The following is a 10,770-nucleotide window of genomic DNA, read 5'->3' on the forward strand; positions in this document are numbered from 1 at the left end:
GGAAAATGCCTTACCTCTCACACCAAATAAAAAGTTTGAGGTTTTGTCCTATTTGATTTGAGGTAGAAATTGTGGGAATCGTAGCATAGAACTTGAGGAGCACTTGCAAGAGAATTCTTTATGTGGTTTTCATACACTGTCAGAGCCGGGAGGAACCCTGGAACTAACTCACCTCCTAATCTTAGAATCAAGGAGACAGCTCATCAAGTTACATGAGAAGCCCAGGAACCCTACCTTTCTCCCTCTGCAGTCTACAAGACAAAGGCAGCCTCTTCAGTCATTTACTTTTACTGAGTGACTACTGGGTGCCAGCACCTATGGCAGCTGCTAGGGTTATCAAAGCAGAATGGACACTGTCCCTGTTCACACAGAACTTACATTCTCATCATACCCAAGGAAACATAAATATATAATCGCAATGTAACGCAGTAAGTACTACTTGGAGTGAACCTGTAGGAGTCAGAGCAGCCATGTGTGAACTGAATGCCAAAGGATGAATAGGAATTTACTGACAAAAGAAGACATTCTAGAGGATGGGGATGTGGCTAAGTGGTAAAGTGCTCACCTAGCATGTGTGAAACCCTGGGTTTAATCCCTAGCACTGCAAAGAAGAAAAAGAGGAGGAAGAAGACGATGACACCGACACCGTAGGCAGAAAGAACCACAAATGCAAAGCACAGGGACCATGATATGACACAACATGGAATGTACAAGAAGACAGGGAAGGTGACAAGGTAGGGAAAAGTGTATTTAAATAAGATGCTTCAGTATGCAGATCATCAGGAAAAGTTATAAAATATGAAGCATAAGATTGTGAACATTATCTTTACACTTGTGGACTGTACTTTAAGTCACTTAAGAACGTGTCTCTTAAACAAATGGTGCCAGGAAACCTGCATATCTACATGCAAAAGAATGAAGTTGGACTGTTACCTTACATCACATACAAAAATTAGCTCAGGATGGATTAAAGATCTCAATGTAAGACCTGAAACTATAAAACCCCTATGAGAAAATGTAGAGGAAGATCTTCATGACATTGGTTCTGGCAATGATTTTTTTGGATATGACACCAAAAACACAAATAGCAAAAGCAAAAATTAAAAAATGGAACTATGTCAAACTTGAAAACATCTATGCAGCAAAGGGAAAAATCAACAGAATAAGAAGAAAATGTAATAAAATATGAAATATTTGAAATTAATATCAGATTAAGAATCAATACCTACAATATCTATTCACTCCTACAACTCAACAACAGCAACAATCAAAAAACCCAAGCAATCCCACAATTTAAAAATAGGCAAAGGACTTATTAGACATCTCTCTAAACAAGGAGAGAACAAAAAGACAATAAGTATATAAAAAGTTACTCAATATCACTGGTATTAGGAAAATATGAATCTAAAACCACAATAAGGTATCACCTCTCACTGTTAGAATGGTTCAATAGCAAAAAGAAAAAAACACAAACACACACCAGGAAACAGTACATGTTGACAAGGACATGGAGAAACAACCTTTGGATATTGTCTGGTAGGAATGTAAAATGGTGCAGTTGCTATGGAAAACAACGTAAAGATTCCTCCAAAAATGAAGAACTGAATCACAATATGATCTACCAATTCCACCATGGGTGTCTGTTGTTGTTGGCCAGTTTATTTTGAAGTGCTGGGAACTGAGCCCAGGGCCTTAGGCTCATTAGGTAACTGCTCTACCACTAAGCCACATCCCCAGTCCTAGATATTTTTTAATCCAAAAGAAGATTTGCACATCCATGTACACTCTAGCATTATTCACAATAGCCAAGAGATGAAAACCTAAATGTTCACCAACAGATCAATGAATAAAGACTGTGTGTGTGTGGGGGGGGAGTTATATGTATAAATTTGTGTGTGTGTAAATATGCATAGACACACATATACATACACAATTATGTGTATCTATTTATACACACATAAATACATATACACACAATGGAACATTATTCAGTCTTAAAGAAGGAAATTTCATCATATGCTACACATACATGAATCTTTGAGGGCATTAAGTAAAACATACTGGTCACAAAAAGACAAATATTGCATTATTTCACTCATATGAGATATCTAAAACAAACACTTAGAAAGTAGACTAGTAGTTGCCAGGGACTGAGGGGAGGAGGAAAAATAAAACAGTTGTTCAATGGACACAGAGCTTATTTTGCAACACTAAAAAGCTATAGAGACTCACTACACTACAATGTGTATATAGTTTAGCCCTACTATAACGTACACTTAAAGTGATAAATTTAATACAATTTTTAATATATATATATATATATATATATATATATTTTTTTTTTTTTTTTTTGGTGCCAGGGATTGAACTCAGGGGCACTCAACCACTGAGCCACATCCCCAACCCTTTTTTGTATTTTACTTAGAGACAGGGTCTTACTGATTTGCTTAGCACCTTGCTATTACTGAGGCTGGCTTTGAACTCACGATTCTCCCGCTTCAGCCTCCGGAGCAGTGGGGATTATATACGTGCGACACTGCGTTAATACATTTTTTACAATTAAAAACAAAACTTGGACCAAAAAAGAAAGTAACAAGAATATGGAAATGTAGACACGGTTCGCTCCCAAACATCTATACTAGTAGAGGTAGGCAGGGCAATGTATAAAATAAAAGTCACTTCAAGATGTCTTTGGAGTACAATAAATGCGACCTTTGTAACACAACATATTGAAGGAACAAGAATATTAAAATTGATCTGCAGGCTGAGCTCACAAACTCTCTCTGTGGGAAGAAGGACCAAAGACTGCTGAAAGGCAGGGGGCATTAAGCCCAGGGTGAATTAAGGCATGAGATCCCCTTTCTAACGGTAAAAACTGGTCAATGCCAGATATCAGCAACACCTAATGCTAATAACCTCTGAGGCAGTCAAAGGTTTAGGAACTCTGATTCTGCAATAACTGGATAGATTCCTCCAGGTCTGTGCCAGGTGCTTTGTACTACTCTATATCTGACCTTCAAAAACTATGTAGTTTAAGCCAGGCACTGTGGGGCACACCTGCAATCCCAGCGGTTGGGGAGGCTGAGGCAGGAGGATCACAAATTTGAGTCCAGCCTCAGCAACTTAGCACGACCCTATATCAAAAATTTTTTAAATAAATAAAAGGGTTGAAGATGCTCAGAGGTAGATTGTCCTTGAGTTCAATCTACCTTACCACCAGGAAAAAAAAAAAAAAGTAGTTTATTATTTTATAGATGAAGCTAGGCTACCCTGGCCCAGAAAAAGGAAATCTTTTGCCCGAGGTAATACAGCAGCCCTAGTATTTCAATGTGAACCGAGGGAATCAGGTCTCATCTTGTTTTACCATACTACTTCCCATATACAGCCAACACTGAACACTTGCCATGGGAAGACGATTAATACTCCCTTTGTTGTGCCCAGCCTGGCAGAGCCACACAGAGCCTCTTCTACCTGAGAACGCTTGTACTATATTCAGATGTTCCTAGGTCTTCTCTTCTCTGAACAAATTGTACAAACTCCAATTCACGCACCCTGCCTGGTTCCCAGTTCCCAACCACCTCCCAGTGGTCCTGGTCTGAATAGAAGCTATTTACAGTTGTAAGCATCTATTTTACAAGAACTCCCTACCCCTTGCCCCAGATTCTCTACTCCTGCTGACCACAGGGATTTTTCTTCAGACCTTAGGATATCAATTCCTTGTTTCAAATATGACTCTCAGGAGCAAGCCAGAACCCTTCCTGCTAAGCCTCAGCACTTGCCTTCTCCATCCTCATCCTGTGTTCCAGGTACACGCAATACCTCCACTACCCAGAATGCACCAGAATCTCTCTTTCCCTTCCTTCACAACTTTTTGAACAGCATTTTCCTTGCTGGAAGCTCCCTCCCTGACTGATCCTCTCCCATTCTTCAAGGCTTGGTTTAGGATTCAGCTAAGGTGTCTCCCTATGCTCTCCCACCCCCAGTCCAGGTCACTGCTGCTCCTCTAAGGAGCTTACCCTACTGACCTTTCCTCCCATAGCATTTATTATGCTGTATTATAATCATCCTGATCTCCAAGATTACACATATCAATAGACTAGGGAATACATCTAGCTCATTCACCATTGTATCCTCAGCGTTTAGTCAAGTCTATGGCACACACAAGCACTCAAAAAGTATCTGAGAAATGAATGAATGAGTTTTTCTTTGAACCATCTGACCCTGATGAATCATGCTGAGCATATATCAACCATGACCCCAAACCTTTTATTTTATGTACTTCTTGATTAAACCTCACCTTCCTCTTCCCTTTCTTCACTACCACCCCATGCACAAATGATTGCTTTTATTTTTTTTAAATAATGTACGTGCAAGTATCATTTTGGCTTGTCAACATGATTTCAGGCCCTGACTTTGTCACTGCACATGCCTGCTGTTCTTCCCAGATATCTGCATTCCATAAATGTGATCAGCTTGACATCAATGTTCTCATTCGGTCCTGGACAGCAATGAACACACCGAGCCCTACAGTTTACCACAACAGATAGCTCTACAGTTTGACATGAATCCATTAATCACTGCTATGTGCCTAGTCAGTCAGCCAGGTGAAGTCCACCTAACCACAGTATCACTGGCTAACATTTCTCGAGCTTGTCTACAAGAATACTGTGCAAGATTCTACTAAAATAGTTAGGTGCTCTACTGATATTCAGAACACCATGACCAAAGTACTCTAGCTAATCACCCCATCCAAGAAAAGAAATGAGGTTATTCTGCACTGCCAGGCTGAGTCAAACCATGGTGGCTCCTAGTGATCATGACTTCCCTTTTTCAAGACTACAAGTCCTTTAGCTGCTTAAGTGAGCATTTATAAATGTAAAACTGCTTTTTCCCAGAGCTGAAAAAAGAAGTCTACCTAAATGTGAGTAAGAAAGACAGCAAAGCTGAATGAGAGTAACAGAAACAGCAAGCCAGAAGGCTGGCCCCAGTATAACCTGGGACAAACAGGGACTAATAAAAAGCAAGTTCTTCGCTGGGCTGCCTTCTTGATAAGAAAGGTCAACCACAACCCGGCTTCTGCCTGAATTCTCATTTTAAATATAATAAAACACACACACTAGATTAAGCAGAGTCTGAAAGTAATCCTTATGTAAAAGACAGATGTCAGAATGGCCAATCTAGTTTCTCCAAAGCAACTTGTGATGACAAATCCACACTAGGATTATATGTAATGGGCAATTTTGTTGCAAAGGACTATTGTGCAACATTTTCCCATTTCTCTTCCAGAAAAATTCAGATGTAATTATGTACTCATAGCCAGTGTAGCAAATCAGTTAAATTAAACCTGTATTTCATCTAACTCATATAGGATATGAATAACATAACTAACTTTTCTAATTTCATACTCTAGTACTCCCAAGTAAATAAAAGAGGAAAAAAAGTAAAGTTTCCCCCTACAAATAGAATCTGTCACTTCCTAGGATGTGCACTTTTCAGCTCATGCATCCTAAATGCATGTGGAGATATTATATGCACTTTCTATTTAGCAATTTAATTATATCTTTGCATTCAAAGAGTGGCAATGGTTTGCAGTAATAATCAGGTGAAAGCATTCTAACATTAATATGCTGGAATCCGATGTGTTAATTTGATGCAACTTTGCCTTGACAATATGTGATTAATTTGTTCTCAGGCTAGCCCTGCTCCCAGCTCTGACAGTTTAAAATGCTGGGTTTCTTTATCCATATCGCTATTTGACACGCCTTAGCCCACTGCTTTGCTAAGACCACTGTTAATTTGTAATGAACTTGCTTTTCAGGGGGGCTCCTTCATTTTTAATTCTGTCAGTGTCACCTCCTTGAGGAAAATTACAAGTTTCTGTAGGTGTGATTACTGCCAAGTGCTGCTGATAAGAGGTTTGAGAAAACAGGGCTTTATAAAGAAGTCTGTATTTAATCTGCTGAAACAGATTTATTGCCTCCAGACAGATAAATATAATACAAAGTTCTCTTATTTAAAAGTCATCCCCAAGTTCTCCCTTACCACCACCTCCTCCTAAACAAAAACACAGTTGCATTTCCAGGACTCAATAATGAGTCACTTAGGGAAAAGAGGTGACTGTGTAATAAATTTAGCAATAATGGCAATTCTTGTCATCAAATTAGACTTGTAGGAGAGTCTTAGAAAACATATGAATACACTTTCCACAGGGTGGGAAAGAGGGAAAAAATCCCACTGAAACAATTATGGTTTCAACCTCCTTTCTAACTAGCAAAAGAATATCACACAGCTCCACCCACCTACTTCCTTTGGGCAAACAGCAGAGCTGAAGTTAGGCATGGTCTAAATTTCTCCTGGGAACATGATCCTGACATTACCTGATGAAGGGAGATAGAAAGTTAAAGTCTTAAAAGATAACACTTAATAATGCAATACAGTAACAGCCTGTAAAGAGCTCTTACAGGCACTGTTCACTTAACCTTCAAAATGACCACAGCAAATAGGTTTTACTGTCTCCATTTTTTCCAGGTGAGGAAACTGAGTCTCACAACACAGTCACTGGAAGTATTTAGTAGCAAGAAGAGGACAGCTTGGCCTGCTAACCCTCTGCTTTTCTCCATCAGTATCCACTGGTGGGATAGTCATCCTCTCTAACTGGTTCACAGACAGAGCTAAGAGAATGTTGGGTTCATTCTCCTCACCCTAATTCTTTCTTGGTTTCCATTTAATCAGAGGCACACTATTCTCCAGCAATACCCACTAGGTAGCCTACTGTTGCCACAAAGTCAGGTAGTCATCAAGTTTAGCAATTCTATCCTCAGGTTTACTAGATGTTCTTAAATGTCTACTATTTACACCAGCAGCCAGAAGCTTAGAATGGTCCCACTCACCTCAAACATCATTAATGGTACAAGTCCCTTCTCAGATCAGAGAATATTTTTCAAACTAAACAAAAGCTCCTATATATGCCACTGAGTTCCCCCTATTTCCAGACCACTTTTGCCTCTCTGTTCCCCAGAAGCTGATCAATGAAAGTCAAGAAGAATCCATCCACTGCATGCTAGGCTATAACGGCTCTTACATGCAACTGCACCAAGGTCATCACTCTGCTGTTTGATGAGATACTGCTATCTTTGCCTTCCTCACAGACACTTCATGAAACAGACCCTGTTTACAAGAGAGTCATGTAAACCATGGAATACCTGCTCTACAGAAAGTAAGCTAATCACTATTGACATATATAATAACAAACGAGAAATTCAAAAGTGTAAAAGAATGCAAAATTACACTATAACTGAATCATGCTAAATAATGCAAAGATGATTTAGCTCTATCATTCAAAAGATACATCAATTTTTTAAGTTGAGTTTTTAATATGAAATGTTCACAATATGATTTGTGTAGCCACTAATTTGCTAGTTCCTTCAGAGCAGAAGTAGTTTATTCATGTCTGTATCCACAGGCCCTAGAACAGAAAGGCCTGACAAGCTTTTCACTAAGTTAAACACAAATTGTGAGGTGATCTGTCTGCATCCACATAAACATGCCGCCCCTTGCCCAGCAGTTCGGCTCAGCTGGGCACATCTGATCTCCTGCATCAGCTGTGGCTGGTGTGGCAGGAACAGCTGCTGCTCGGAGGGGCCTTCTCCTGGAGGACACATGGCTCCAGCACAAGCCCACATGCCCTATTCCCAAGTCTTCCTCTTCCACCAGTTGGTGTCATAAGCAACCCTAGGGAACGCTACTAAAGCACAGGAAAGCAGCTCTACGGTGAGCACAACTCCGGCCAAGCAATAACAGGAATCACACCTGGAACAGGCAGAAGTTATCTTGAAAGGAGCATACAGAAGAAAATGGACATTTAAAATGCGTAAAGTGAAAAACACAAAACACTTCAAAAACACTGGAAAGTATTAGTTTGAAAAAGTACATTGGAAAAAAGTTAATGCATATATATCAAAGATATAATAAATTCAATTAGATTTAATAAGTTAAATAAAAGAGATGATTAAAAGTTTCCCCACACATAACAAACTCTATAACTGTAGTACCTGCCAAATGACTGCATATTCTTTGATATGTGCGTTGGTAAAGTCAGTGTAATACTGCCAGAAAGATCATCATCCTGAGGAGAAAACTAAACCACAGAAATTGTTTCAGGGCAGATATACCTACTAACTACTACCAGGCCACCCACAGCACTAATAGCCTAAGGAAGTGAATCAACCTGTCTTGGTCACCTGCTATGTGCCAATGATTCCAACAGCATTTTCTCACCTATAATTCTTCAGATGATTTGTACAACTTCTACCTGCAAGGCTGTAAAAGAAGGACTGGGTCCAGGGGAAGTTAAGTTCCTATTTACCCATGACCACACAGATAATAAGAGACAAAGCCAGGACCCAAGTCTGTCTGTCTGACCATATGCAGTCCCTTGCCCAAAGAGCATATATATGTGCACACATGAGATCTGGTAAGAATGTCACAAATCAGTATCTAGTATGATGTAAACAATACAAAAGTGCAGAGGAAATGGGAAGATAAAAAGTGGTCCAGGTATCAAATTGCTCACCAAGATAAAATTTTGCAGAGTTCAAAAGAAAAGGAGGAAACAGGTTGGGGTAGAGGCTGAAGAAATGGCTACTAGCCCAGAGGCAAAAAAAAAAAAACAAAAACTAGAAATCATTTGTGGTCAGAGAGTATAACTGTCAGGTAATAAGCTAAATGGGACCACACTGGGGAGGGTGACGGAAGATTCAGAATCAGGTTGACCCAGATACAAGTACAGTGCGAGTTTTCTTAATTGCTTGCTTTCAATCATTTGTTCAACAAATAATTACTGTGTACCTACAGGCCAATTTCTTTGTGATGTTTTCTCTCTCTTGGTTTCCTCATCTAGAAAAGAATAAAAATCTTTCTGAGCTATCATGAAGTTTACATGAGAAATGATGCCAGGCACAGTGGACACACCTGTAGTGTAGAGGCTGAGGCAGGAGGATCACAGGTTCAGGCCAGCCTAGGCAACTTAGTGAGACCCTGTCTCCAAACAAAAAGGGCTGGGGATGGGAAATTAGCTCAGTGAGAGCATGCCCCTGAGTTCTATCCCCAGTACCAAAAAAAAAGAAAAAAGCACACCCACAACAGGCAGGAAGGGGATGGGTAATCAATAACGGAGCTGAATTCAACAGTAAAATTAAAGCTAGAAAGTGCATGGTGGGGCAAAGGTGCTGTTACTGAAGGGCTACCAGGTGGACAAGTTTAGTGTTGCAATCTCAGGACAACAATAGATTATCTAATCTGGCCATTGCTCAGGACACAGTGAGAGGGGACAAGTGGCAGGGAAACCAACCTGGAAGCTGGCACTTTAATAGAAATGGGATATGATAAGGTCCTGGAATAAAGAGTGACCTGTGAATCTGAGAGGTGTTAAACCTGACAGACACTGAAAAGGAATCACTGGCTAATCTTAGAACACTGTGGGGAAAAAGATGTGAAAAAGAAGGGGCCCAATCAACTCAGATCTTTAAGTAGTTTAAATCTCACTTTGGAAACTGTCTTTCTTTGAAAATAATCACCGAGAGATTACTGATTTTACAGAAAGAAATTGCACACAAAATACCTTTAATAATTTTCTGCTTTTTCTACAAATAACATCCTTTCTCCTAGTCAAGTCTAAATACTAGTCTGTACAAATTACTTCCATCTTTCCAAGATCAAACTGCAATCTGCTTACTCTCACTCATGTCCCTCAATCATTCTGGCCTGAGGAAACACAGCCTGCACCCTTTAAGGCTGCAGCACATAAAACATTGTGTCATCAGCAGAACAGCAGCACTCTGTCCCTAAGCACCTCATTGTCTCCTAAATGGCTTCAGCTACAAATATTCCACTGGCAAAAAGACTTTATGAAAACCTCAGGGCAAAAGGAATGATCACCACCTTTGTGGCCAATCCCTTCGGGAAAACTTGAAACCACTTAAAAACTGGCTGAGAATTAACCTCACAATAACAAGTGGAAGACCTTTGGGAGCTGTCCGCACAGGTAAAGAACACTATCTGGCACTACACTGGAGTGCAGAGTTCAGATGCCGCCTTCTACTTCCTAGCCACATGACCTACAGCAAGTTATTTAACCTCAGTTTCCTCACCTCTCACTGGGGATTATCATAGCATCTCCTCACAGGGCTGTTGTGAAAATTAATTGATACCTACAAAGCACTCAGAACTGTGCCCAGCACACAGGGAATTCTAAATATGTGCTAGCTATTATTCTAGTTGTTATCATCTGAATCATTAAAATGCCACCCCCCTGCCCTCTCTCCCAATACTTACTAAGCACTATGCACAGAAAATGGGAAAGAGATGCAGCTATACTCTAATGAGGCATACACAAGGTGCTACAGAAGTACAGAGGAGGAAGCCACAGTTAGGTGACCCAAAAAAATGTTATAGAAGAGGTGACATCTGGATTGGCTCTTAAAAAGGACAAGGAGAAATTTTCCAGGAGAAATAAGTTTACATGGCAGCAAATATGGTGTCTTGTAGATATCTAGGAAGGATAGACAGCTACCTGGAAGGCTGTGATGAGGAGAGAAGCGAGATGCTTATTATTTCCCTTTCTGGAGAGTATATACGTGCACCTGGTCAGTTCCTGGAGGAAAACCTACATCATCAAGATTCCAGTCAAAACCTCATCTTTCAAGGTTTGGTTTAGGACTCCACTAACATCTATTAGGTTCTCAGCCTACCCTCAGTTCTTTCTCTGTGCTT

The 10,770-nt window shown here is 40.0% G+C and overlaps 1 protein-coding gene across 15 annotated transcripts in view; it reads right to left on the minus strand.

Moving 5' to 3' along the window:
- MAPKAP1 (MAPK associated protein 1) overlaps positions 1–10,770 on the minus strand; it is a 227,585-nt gene that overhangs the window by 157,761 nt on the left and 59,054 nt on the right. The gene's annotated exons all lie outside the window — the stretch shown is intronic.

Source organism: Sciurus vulgaris (genome assembly GCF_902686455.1).
Source record: "Sciurus vulgaris genome assembly, chromosome: 15".
Lineage (NCBI taxonomy): Eukaryota > Metazoa > Chordata > Mammalia > Rodentia > Sciuridae > Sciurus > Sciurus vulgaris.